We start from the raw sequence: 13,587 nt of genomic DNA on the forward strand, positions 1-13,587 counted from the left end.
CTTAAGTTCAAACCCTGTTCTGAAACTCTCCCTCTGGACAGATGTAATAGAACACATACCACACCAGTCTCTTTGATATCCCCAGAGTCAAACTTAATTTCTTTGATATCCCCAGAGTCAAACTTAATCTGTGTAAACACTCTATGCAAATAAAGGGACCTAGTCTATGGAACTCACTCCCTAATGAATTGAAAAGCTGGCCAACTTTTGTCTTATTCAAAATAAAACCAAAAAGTACCTAATTTCATATTCATAGTTTTCTTCCTAGTGCTTTATCTTTGCACTGTATCTAGTGCTACCCAATCCCCCAATATTTGTTTCTAAGTCATATTATTTTACGATTGTAATCTTAGAAAGATTTCCTGTAAAGTAATGCTGTAAAGTACTCGTAAAATTTTTTTGTAAATTTTACTGTTAATTATCTACAAATTATCTGTTAGCTTAAGGACTTGCCCGAAATGCTATGCGTGCTAGTGGCTTTACAAGAATGTAAATTCAACTTAATTTCTATGTTCTGTGTTAACACCCAATGTATCTTCTTGCATATAAATAAAAAAATAAATAAATAAATAAATAAATGAGATACAACTTAAACTTTTGACATGCCAACGCTTCTTTTTCTGCTACCGAATAGTTATGCTGTCTTGTCAAACTTAGCAGAGTAGTAGTATTCTGGATGGTCCACCTGAGCATCCTCAGTTTGCAACATCGGTGCACGAGCACCCAAGTCAGACACATTGATATGTATTTTAAATGGTTTGTCGAACCGTGGCTAGCAAGCACTGAAGCAGAAGTCAAGATTGATTTCAAGCTTTTAAATGCTTCTGGACACTGTTGATCATTTGAATTTCACCGTTTATCGTATCACGTTGATTAACGGTGTTGCCACACTGAAGAAATTCTTACAGAACCGGTGATAGTAAGCACACACATCTACAAAGCGCTGCACATCTTTTTGCACCTAAGTGCACCTAAGCATTGGGGATTCTAGAATGGCACTGATTTTATTCTTAAGTGTTAGCACTTTTCCTTAGCCTATTTCATACTCTAGATATGTAACGGTTCCCAGGTCAAAACCACATATCATTAAATTTAGAGTTAAATTATCAGATTTCAATACAGTAAACAACTGGCTATGTTCTGACCAACTCTCATTATATAGCACAATGTCATCAATGTATGTCCAACAATTTGTGACATTCGCCTACATGTTTACACTGGCTTACTATCTCTCCGGGACCGCCGAGATCGCTACTGTCTTCGCTATCTGGTGCGGTCCTTGCAACATCCTTCCTCTCGCCTCTGTCTTGCTTGGACTTTTACCCCTCCTGTCGTTTCTGTTCCTCTTCACCACCTCCCTCCTTCTGTCCGGTTATCTCGCTTACAAGATTCTCTTTTGGTTAGTATTTCTAATATTTCACCTCCTATTGTTCCTTTCTTGCTTTCGTGGCGAGTCTCCCTAACAAAATTTTGTTCTTCCTTGACCCGCATCACTACAGCTTTTACGCCTCCTACGGTTCTGAAGCGCCTTTTCCTTGAGCACTTTTCTTCACACTCCTGCTTCGTTTCCATTTTCACCGATGGATCTATGTCTGCGGACCGTGTAGGTTACTTTGTTGTTTTTCCTGACTGCTCTTATATGTGTCGCCTACCTCCGGAGACTAGCATCTTCATAGCAGAACTTTATGCTATTCTCTATGCTCTTCGTCTCCTGCTTTCTCGTTGTCAAACTTCCTTTGTGGTTGCCGTTGACTCTCATACTGCCCTCTTGGCTCTCAGGTCCTTCAATCCGGTCCATCCAGTGGTTGTTGAGATTCAACATTGGCTGTTTCTTATTTCCAGCAAATTTAAGTCAGTTGAGTTTTGCTGGGTTCTCAGCCATATTGGTGTTTCTTTAAATGAGCATGCGGACGCTGCTGCTAAGGAAGCTGTCCACTCTTGTTCCATCTCACGTAAAGGTATTCCTTATTCCGGCTTTTACCCAGTTATTCATTCCTCCATCCTTACCCGTTGGCAGGGTTGTTGGTCTTCGGTTACTGGTAACAAATTGCGTACTCCTAAGGGTAGTGCGTCCTCATGACCTTCCTCCTACCACCGTAACCGGCGATGGGAAACGGCTCTGGCGAGGTTCCGTATTGGCCATACATGCTTAATTCATGGCCATTTAATGGAGCGCCACACTGCTTCTTATTGTCCAAATTATATTGTCCCTCTTACAGTCGTGCATATCCTTGTCGAATGTCCTGACTTCCAGGACGAGCGTGTGTCTTGCTTTCCGACCGTCCCTCGTGGTCGCTTGTCCCTCGACAGAATTCTTGGTGAATCAGATACTTTTAATATTGTTCGCCTTATGCGTTTCTGTTCTCGTATTGGCATCCTTGGTGATATTTAGCGCCTTCTGATTCTCCCGCATATTCGATGGTGCTACATAGCCTTCCCGGTTTGGTGCCTTCTTTTGATAATTACTTACTTGTGACATTCGCCAACATGAATTCCTTAGTAATGAACCGTTCCAGGGTTCCAGTAGACCCTGCTACAGTGCTCAAAGACTCCATCGGGTGTTACAAACGCCGTTAGTTCCTTGTCATGTTCAGTGAAAGGGATTTGGTAGTACCCCCTCGAAAGGTCGAAATTAGACACACATGTGGCACTTCCGATCTCATCGATATAAAGTCCTCGAAGCGGCAACGGGTTGGCATCCCTCTAGTCACCTTGTTTAGACGGCGGTAATCAGTGCATAGCATTCAGAAGCAGTCTGTTTTAGGAACCAAAAGATGGAGAGAATCAAGAGCCATAACTTGGCCGGATAAGGACATGCTGGAGCATGAAGTCGATCTCCTGTCTGACGATGATCCCCTTCTCCAGACTCATCCGGTAGGGTTGATGGGTGGATGAGGGTGTAATCAGCAAACTTGACATCATGGTAGATGGCATCATACTGTGTTGGGATCTCCCCAAACAAACTGGAGAACTCAACAAGAAGCTGCTGCACCGCCTCATGCTGGAACATCTGCAAATAGAACAGCCTCTCCTCCACAGCACCCTCAGAGCTAGAATGGTTCAAAGTAGGATTAGCTGTGTCCCATGAACAATTATCCCCTCTCTCACTGGAAAAATAAAAACTAGTTAGAGCAACGTACTGGCATGGGGCTCTGGAACCTATTCTGACGGTTCTGGTGCACAAGCATCATCTGTTTCGGCTTGTTCTTGTGCCTGACTTTGTACATGAGATCACAACCTTTCCTGTCACTATAAAATGACAGTACTTGTGGAACATATTGTTTCCCAATCGAGGATTTAACATGAGGACATAGTCATCAATTAAAAACCTTCAGCTTGGCTTTAAAAATCGTGTCACTCCTTCGCGCTAGCTTGGACTTTTCTAAATGTTTTAAAGTGGCAGACTTACTGTCATGGAGCCTCTGGTGGTGTTGGACAAAATAATCTGAGCCTTTGAACACCTAACAATTTTTCCCTGCAACATTTTCAACGGTCCACGGACCTTATGACCATAGACTATATATCAAAAGATGAACAGCCTAGTGAACCCTGTACCCCCACCTGATCTGCAAACAAGACATACAGAAAGTTTTCATCCCAAATCCAGTTAGAACTTTCACTGAAAGTCTTTAGCATCTGATTTAAGGTCTGATGGAAACGTTCAGATACCTCTTGACTTTGAGGATGATATGGGCTTGAGAGTTATTCCCCTTACAAAAATCCTCAAAGGTATCAGACTTAAAATTACTGCCAATAACAGTTTGAACAACAGAAGGTAATCTAAAAATGGAAAAGAACCAACATACAAGCAATTACAGTTTTTGTTGACCAGACCACACACTAGAAAGTGAAGAGACGACGACGTTCCGGTCCGTCCTGGATCATTACCAAGTCGATAATAGTCCAGGACGGACCGAAACGTCATCGACTCTTCACTTTCTAGTATGTGGTTTGGTCAACATTTTTCAGTCACGTTATTGTGACTCCTCATCTGCAATAGTTTTTGTTCAGATGTTCCTTACAGCAAATGCCATTGAAAAATGCACGGGTTATGGTGAGACCATAGTGGACTTAACAGGCAAGAATTAAGGGGCTCAAAAAGAGAGGCCTCCCAAAAAACATCTCAAACATTCTCGCAACCCCGCTTCACTCTAGCGAACAGGGCCAGCTAAAACTGCCCCAGGACTCGAGAAAAAACAAGAGATTGTCTGCTAGCAAGGAAAACTCCAGACCTCATAATGCGCCCAATAGGGGAAAGAGGACTCGAACTCAAAAGAGACCGTGTCCATATGCAAAGCATAAGCATGCTCTACTCGCGCAATACTATGCGCTAATCTATCCATATCTTACATATGGTATTTGTGCTTAGGGTTCACGCTAATCTAGATCTATACCTGTCTTTCATATGGTATGTGAGCATGGGGTTCAACCACTGCAAACTACCTCAAGCCCATCATCACCCAGCAAAAATCTGCTATCAGAACAATAACAAACTCTGCTTTCAGACAACACTCAGCCCTCTTGTTTAAATCCCTCAACATGCTAAACATAAACTCACTCAACACATTCTCTTGTACCATTTACATTTACGTTCTAAAATGCAAAGCAAGTTCTGAAACTCTTCCTGGACTATTATGGGCAATATATCCCATAATCCCCACACCAGAAATAAATATATCTGAAATCCCCCAGAGTCAAACTTAATCTGAGTAAACACTATCCGAATAAAGGGACCTAGTGTATTTGTAACAAATTAGATGGCAAATTCCTTGGCATTCTCATTGACCACAAGCTTAATTTCCAGGGACACATTCTAAACATATAAAAAAAAGTTTCAAAAACTGTGGGCATTCTTTCTAAGATCAGATATTATGTACCACGCCCTGCCCTGGTGACTCTCTAATACTCCCTTATCTATCCATATCTCAACTATGGTATTTGTGCTTGGGGCTCTACTACCCAAAATCACTTACGTCCTCTAATTACTCAACACAAAGCTGCTATTAGGACAATATCCAATTCTGGCCCCAGACATCACTCGGTACCCCTACTTAAATCTCTGAATATGTTAGACATTAAGTCACTGCACATTCTCTCATGTGTATTATACATATATAAAACGCTAAACTATAATGCCAATCCTGATCTCAAAAGCTTCATAGAAGGTTGTATCAGAACCCATGAGCATCACATCAGAAATAAATACAGTTTTGATATTCCTAGAGTACGACTTAATCAAACTAGAAATGCTCTACAAATCAAGGGGCCCAGAATGTGGAATGACCTTCCCAACCATGTTAAAGACTGTACCTCTCTCAACCAGTTTCAGTTAAAAGCGAAGCTATACCTAATAAATTCCCTGTAACCTACCTTACCCTTCTATTGTCAACCAATGTCTGTTTTTTTCTTTAAAGAGCGCTGTTTGTCGACATAATTGTATTTGTGCTGCTTTTTCATCTATGTTTTCATTTCTTGTTTTCATTCTACTCATTATGCTCAATTAGTATTAAGCTTGTCATTTAAGTTTATCATGCCCGAAACGCTTTGCGTAATAGTGGCTTTAGGCATTGTATGTACTAGCTCTACCTATAAGTTAAACAATCCTTGTAAATATTTATTGTATGTATGTACCTTACCTAAATAAAATTGTATTGTATTGTATTGTAGTCTATGGAACTCACTCCCTAGCGAATTGAAATGCTGTCCAACTTTTGCTTTATTCAAAAATAAAACCAAAAAGTACCTAATTTCTATTTCATAATTTCCTACCTAGTGCTTTAAACTCGTACTGTATATAGTGCTACCGAATGCCCTAATATATGTACCTAAGCCATATAACTTTATCATTGTAATCATTGATAGCTCCTTATATCATGGTTGTTATATTGAACGCAAATTTTACTGCATTATGCCTTGAAATAATCCCCAAATTATGCTACAATGTACCTGTTGATAACCTTTAAATTTTACTTTAATGTACCCACTAATCTTTGTCAAGTGTTCTTACAATGTACCTGCAATTTTTTTTGTAAATTTTGGTAGAAATTATTTACTTAAAAGATCTGTTAGATTACGGACCTGCCCGAAACGCTATGCGTACTAGTGGCTTTACAAGAATGTAAAAATATCAATGCTATGTACTCTCATAAACCCAATGTACCTTCTTGTATAAATAAATAAATAAATAAATAAACAAATAAATAAATAAGCCGGATCACACAGCAGGTATGTAAAAAGCGCCTAATAAGTCTCCGAGGAGAGAACCCAAGAGGTAGGAATCCTCCTGAAAGATGCTCCCAGTGAGCCCAAAGGCACCCACAAGGGAACCTTGTGGGTGCCTTCGCAGACAGTTGTCTGCAATAGGCCGCAGACAACTCCATCTCAAACAAGGAGGGTGGGTAACCCTATACTCTGCAATTGAAGAAATTCTGCAGAAGGTGTTTAGAACCACAAAGTGGGTCAGAGGGGACTCACGACCCCATTTCCGACTTTCTACAAGACCCAGAAACTTCAGTGGATGGTCCCGGGGCAGAGAATGAATTGATTAATTAAATACAGGTCATGATACCCCATGAGGTGAGCGGAGCAAGTGGGGATAGTGGGAAGAGTTAGTGGGGGTGATAGGAAGGGTTTTTAGGATGACTTAAAGTGCTAGGACTAGACCCAACTTTATGGCGTTCAAGCGTTATGCCCAGACTAAGCAATGGCAGCAAGGAATGGGATTTTGTGACAACAAAAACCGATTCCCACTACCAATAACCGTTTGAGTGCCACAGGGCAGCATCTTGGGACCTCTCCTATTTCTTATATACATCAATGATCTGCCTAATGTCTCTAACATTCTGAAACCTATATTGTTTTCTGATGATACTACCCTCATCTACTCTAACCCCAACCCACATACACTAAATAATGTTGTTAATAATGAACTAAAAAAGTCCACTTATGGATGTCAACCAACAAACTAACACTTAACATAGAAAAGACCTACTACATCCTATTTGGAAGCAAATCTACAAATGCAATTCAGCTTCAGATAGACAATGTAAACATTAGCAATAAAAATGATGGAAAGTTTCTTGGCCTATTCCTAGACAAGAGACTCAACTTCAACACCCACATACAACACATAACTAAGAAAGTCTCTAAAAAGTTGGTATACTCTCCAAAATCAGATATTATGTACTTAACTCTGCTCTCATCTCTCTGTAACACGGGTTTGGGTTCCTCTCTCTTTACTTCACTTTCCTTCTTTACCCTCTACCCGTATTCTTACTTTTTATTCTCTACCAAGGGACTCCAAAACTTTTACCAAAGCCAACTCCACGCCACGTGGTCCTAAGACGATTGACCGACTTAGGATTCTACACCCAGTATGACGTGACCTAGGCTCTGAGCAAAACCCTAGAGTCGCCTCTACGCTGCCACCACCAGACCAGCAACACAGAGCAATGATCGAGGTCTGGATCGATTACGCTAATTAATCAACCTTGGGGCTTGATCCCCACTAGTAGTTTATAACCTCGGAAACTTGAGTGTGGAATTAATTACACGGGAATGATTCGATGTTAGAATCGGCGCCCAATCCAACTCTGCCTCGTGTGGACCACGTGACCAGGACAAGTATACACATAACCAAATGGAAACAATAAAATGCAAATTAATAACAAATTTAATTTATTAAAAGAAAACTAAAACAAAATCTAAATATGTTCATTCCCTATCACTTTAACACTCCCTACTTGACCTGAATGGCAAATGAGAAGACTATCCCTATAATTAACAATAGCAACTATACCTTGGGCGACCAGCTCTAGATGTTGGGCTGGTCTTGGGGAGAGGTAAGATGTTTGACCTCTCCCAGCTGCTCCCGTCTTCACACTGATCTCTCCCTTGTCTCGTCTACCCCAGACAGAGCATTGTAACCTTCCGCCTAGTCAAAGTTTCACCAAGTTACTAGCAAGGTTTAAGTTATAACAATTAACCTCTGTTTGTACTGAATTGATCCAGACTGGTTGAATTATTTTACTGAAATTAGATTACACAAACATCTAACGGCAAAGCTGTTCCCGATCACAAAAATGGTTATTAAAACTTTGAGAAATAGTAGACCTGTCAACCCTGCTGACCTATGACCGCCGGTCACTCCGCCTTACAAGTTAGATCTGATTCGTGACGTCACTGATGGTGACTTAAACTCAATAATTAGAATACTCTTGATATTGTACCCAGTACTATTATACAATACAATTTTACAAAATGAATAAAGGCTAATTTTCTCTAAATTACTGAATACTATAGGATGGTTCATTATACGCAGCTATGAACAAAGCGTCGGTTATTTCCACCGCGAATTCCCCTGGGGGTCAGGTCACCATGCGGGCTCAGCTTCCCATTCTCTTTTGTCGATAAACCACTCTGGATAATTCTTACAACCAGCCTAGTTTGTTACAACCCCCCCGCACAAGCACTTAGTAAACCTTGTTAATTTGTTAAAAAATCACGAGGTTTAGTATCCAAACCCACAATTCAACTCATGCCACAAACAAAAGCTAACCTAACTAATAAAATTTGACAAATAATAGTCCAACATCATAATAAACATGTTTAAATTCATAAATTTCTCAGCTGTCAACTGACGGCAATCCTCTAATATCAGGAAACATACATCCTATCCTTACTGACATAGCTAAATAACATGTCCCTACTCTACCATCAAAAACTAGCTATTAAACTCTCTTGGCTCTTCACTAGCCAAGTCCATGTGTCCTCTAGAGCCGGCCACACCGTGCTCAAACAAACATTAAAGTTATAACTTCAGACTGAACTTTCAGTCATCCGGGAGCGTATTATGGAACTATCAGGTACACATCCGTGTACTAACCACTCCCCATCAATGTCAACCTTGACATGTTAAGGAACACACCTAACGTTTATTACATGTATCTAAAAATAAAAAATTCCTATACGATATCACAGGTTTCGGCTGACTGTACAGCCAAGTGTTCTCACTCGCTAGAAGTGTCAATGTTTATATTGGTCCGCCTCTCCTGTGTTCAAACATTCTGAAAAAAATAGCACAACATAATTTTCCATAACCGTTTGTTCTGGGCTGAGACAATTACACAGGGGCTTCGATTTTGATTACTGACCAATTTATAGAGTTAAATTTTCATATATTATACCAGAATTATTTTAAATCTGTTTTTCAACATTTAAAAAGTATTGATTCTAACTCTGTTTTTCAACATTTAAACAAAAGTGTCCAGATGTTCTTTACACAGATGTTCAGAGCCAACTTTGTTGTTTGTATCAATTGTTCATATTGAGTAATCGAAAAAAAAAAAATCGATGCTGCTGGATGCTGAATGTAGTCGCTGACGATGACGGTGTCGATCTTGCTTCTTCTCATGTGTAGACATCAATACCTGGTCCTCTTGTACTCCCATCCAGTACTCCTGAATGACGACAGAGTGTAGTAGAGCAGAGTGCCAAGTGACAGCTGTAGAATACTGTTACTTCGGCCATTAATCTTGCTCTCGACAGTCCACACGCCTTCGTATCAATCAGAGTTCACACGGCAGTCTTGATGTTAAACTTGACGGCGCAGATGACCACAGCAGAGCAGGACTGGATGTACCAACGGTGTCTCTTAGCAGGAGTGGTGTCAGAAGGTCGTAGAGGCGGGTTGCTTGTTTGCAGAACAGGTGAATCTCGTCTTCCATCATTGCTCACGTCATCTCAGGCGTTTCTTGATGTCCCCAGGTTACTAGGCCGTAAACACCAACTGTGTATACCCTCGTACCGCCGACTTTAGGCCAAAGGAGACAATTTTGCGACCTTCTATTGGCGAGTCCCGGTACTCTGTAGGGAAACCGTGCCTTCCACCTGTGACCGCCTTACTTCTGCTTTCTTGTTACTTCAGATGACGTAATCATTAATCTTCCGGCGAAACTCTGAGTACTGCTACGCGCTTTCCATTTCTTGACCTCTCCTCCAACACTGCTGGAATGGCTGCAGTCTTGATGACGCAGCAGGTCGGTAGTGGTGATCTCGAGACAGCTACCCCGGTGTTGTATATGGCACCTCCGGCGACTGCTATAATGTGGACAGCTCGCTGGCCCTGACAACCTCGTTAGTGACGTGAGGCGTCGGCCGGGTGACTCTTGGACAGTCACTTATCCCCAAAGTAACTGATGTATGGGTTACTGGGTCTAGTGGGGGGAGGGCTTGTGTAACGTGCCTCCCCCCTCGGTCTTTACAGACAAGGGTTCACGTGTGGCTGGAACAACTGGGTCGGTGTACCAATCAGACCTGGGAACAGACAGACACAACACAGCGGAAGCATAGATATACTCTGGGTTTGGTGGAGGTGGAACCCCAGAGCACGGTAAAAGTTGCTACCTGAGTCAAGTATAGACATAGTACATCTCATTGCCTTTACAGGAAAATCTAATGAATACTAAATTATACTAACCAAGGAAGTTACTTTACTGTATAGCGCGAGATCTCGTCACCATAGGGTGGCGAGACTGCACCTGACTACTGATGAGCGATGACATAGGGTCATCCTCATCTTCTGACTCGTCGGTGAAGCCATGAGTCAGCACTGCTGAGTCAGGAACTAGACCCGCTGAAGGCAGTTCTAATTCCTCTCTAGCATGATAATGTTTCAATTTATTCACGTGAATTGTCCTTTCCACCTGGTCCTCGAACACTCCCTTTATAACAAGATTAACCAGCCCCGCCCTTTTAATTACTCTATAGGGTCCTCGCCACCTCGGAGCTAGTTTCCTGCTCTGATTGGCGGGCGCAGCCTCATTCACTCTCAATACGAGGCTTCCTTCCTTCAACTCAAGAGGGCGCACTTTCTTGTCATAAAAATGAGCATACCGAGTCCGTGCCTTCTTGGACGCTTCAGCTGCAATATTCCATGCATTTCTCATTTTTCCAAGGACCTCTGAAGGATAGTCCTCCCCGTATGCAACATTATGTCTGTTAAGCAGACCTGAGGGGAAATTGCATGAATTACCAGTAAACAAATGAAGTGGTTGGGTGTTAATTGATTGGTGGATGGCAGTATTCAAGGCGAACTGAACATAGGGTAGGTGTTCATCCCAGGTGTTTGCATCATGTTCAGCAAGGATTGCAAGCATATCCTTGACTGAACGATTAGTCCGTTCCGTCATTCCGTTTGCTTGTGGGTGGTAGGCCGTTGTAAAAGCCGAAGTTGTCTCTAAAATCTTACAAACTTCTCTAAATATATTCCCATTGAATTCTTGACCCCGGTCAGAGACTAAAACTTTAGGAGGTCCGAATACAGTAACGAACCTACGCAAGAACGCATCTGCAACCGTACGAGAATCCTTCTGAGGTAATGCAACTAGTGTAGTGTATCTAGACAGATGGTCAACTAGCACCAACACATATCTGTTACCTGAATGACTGTGGTGTAAATCAATCAGATCGGCCCCCACACGGTCTAATGGTTCACGAATTTCAGGAAATTCCTGAAGTGGGGCCTGTACCTTAAGGGTACCTTTCCTCCTCTGGCAACGAGGGCACGACTTCACGAAATTGATTACCTCAGAAAGTAATCCTGGAAAATAAAATAGAGACTTTGCTTTTAAGTGCGTTTTAAAGATCCCCGGATGCCCTGCAATTTTTGAAGCATGTGCAAGCTTTAACGCTGATGACCGCAACGCGTCCGGAATAACTAGCTGAAATACTGCCCTATCATTCTGGCTATTAACATAATACAGGACGCCCTGTTTCATTTCAAAATCATGAATAGGTAAATTCTTTTTCTTTTTCGGGTATTTTCCTCCCTCTAAATACTCAATAATTTCTTTCCATCTAGGCTCGCTCATCTGGTATTCTCTCATTTTATCTGATGGAATGGTTTCAATGTTTTCATTAATTTGAACTGCCGCTATATTTCTACTTAGCGTATCTGGCACAACATGTGCTGGACCAGGCTTGTACAAGATCTGGAATGAGTGGGCCGAAAGTTCGTGAGACCAGCGTGACATTCGTGGGCATTTCGTTCGCTTTTTAAATATATGTGTTAACGCTCGATGGTCTGTGTAGATTACAAAATGCCGCTGAAATAGGTAAGGCTCGAAATACCTAACTGATTCTACTACTGCCAGTGCCTCCCGATCCGTAGCTGAATAGCGAACTTCAGGTCCTTTGACCTTCCTACTGAAATAGGCTACTGGATGGGGTAAATTATCTGCGTCTCGCTGAATTAAGCACCCGCCAATAGCAATACCGCTGGCGTCAGTGTGCACTTCCCACTCTTTCTCAAAATCAGGAATAGCTAATACCGGTGTCGTGATTAGTTGGTCTTTCAGTTTGCGATAGGCCTCGTCATGCTCAGATTTCCACACAAACTTCGCATTTTTCTTTGTCAGATCAGTCAGGGGTGCTGAAATGCCAGCGAAACCTTTAATATGACGACGAAAATATCCGGCCGCCCCCAGAAACCTACGCACGTCCTTTGCTGTCCTTGGAGTAGGCATGTCAGCAATGGCGCGGCACGAATCTGGGTCAGGTCGGATACCGTCTGGGCACACCTGGAACCCCAGAAATTTGAATTTCTGAGCCGCCAAGATACACTTCTGAACATTCAGCCTGAAACTTGCCTGATCTAACAACTTCAAAGTCTCAGTCAAGTCCTGTAGGTGTTCCTCAAACGTCCTGGAATATATCACAACATCATCCAGGTACGCTAAAGAATGCCTACCCAGTACCGGACTAAGGATAAAGTTGATGGCCCTCTGAAACGATGAAGGCGCTGTCTTCAAACCAAATGGCATCCTACGGAATTGATAAGTGTGCCTACCATCCGAGAATGCTGTTTTTTCCCTATCTTGTTCTGCCACCGGAATCGCCCAATACGCCGATTTTGCGTCAAGAGTTGAGAAATACTTAGCAGCACCAAATTGATCTATTATCTCCTGTATTCGGGGCAACGGATACACATCACCCTTAGTTAGTTCGTTCACCTTCCGGTAGTCAACACAGAAACGATAACTACCGTCCGGTTTCCGAACTAGCACAACAGGAGAGAGCCATGGTGACGTACTAGGCTCTATCACGCCCTGTCTCAACATTTTCTGGCACTCCTCCCTGATAATGTTCTTTGCCTGTTCTGGCAACCTCCACTGTCTTGTGTACACAGGCAAATGGTCACCAGTTGGAATGGTGTGCTCGATCTTATCAAGGAGACCAATCTGGTCATCCTCTGTCGCAAACAATTTCGGGAATTTTCGTAAAACTCCTCTCAGTGCCTTCCTATCCGCCTGTGCAACATGTTGCAAATCAAGTGCTGAAATTAATTTTTCCACTTCTACATTCTGTGCAACATCTCTCGTCTCGTATTGTACTTTGGATGGTGTTTTAGTGTTCAACATATTCAGTGCACTACATTGTGCAGTGACGGCTGGCGTCTCAGCTGACTCATGGTGAAAGATTTCTGTGTCCTCCACCATGGTTCCCTGAGATACCCTATCACCTGCCCTGAAGCGAAAAGTCTTATGTGAAAGATTGACAACTGGAATGAGTGCACCTTTATCGAGCACT

This window comes from Procambarus clarkii, chromosome 58, assembly GCF_040958095.1.
Source record: "Procambarus clarkii isolate CNS0578487 chromosome 58, FALCON_Pclarkii_2.0, whole genome shotgun sequence".
Classification (NCBI taxonomy): Eukaryota; Metazoa; Arthropoda; class Malacostraca; order Decapoda; family Cambaridae; genus Procambarus; species Procambarus clarkii.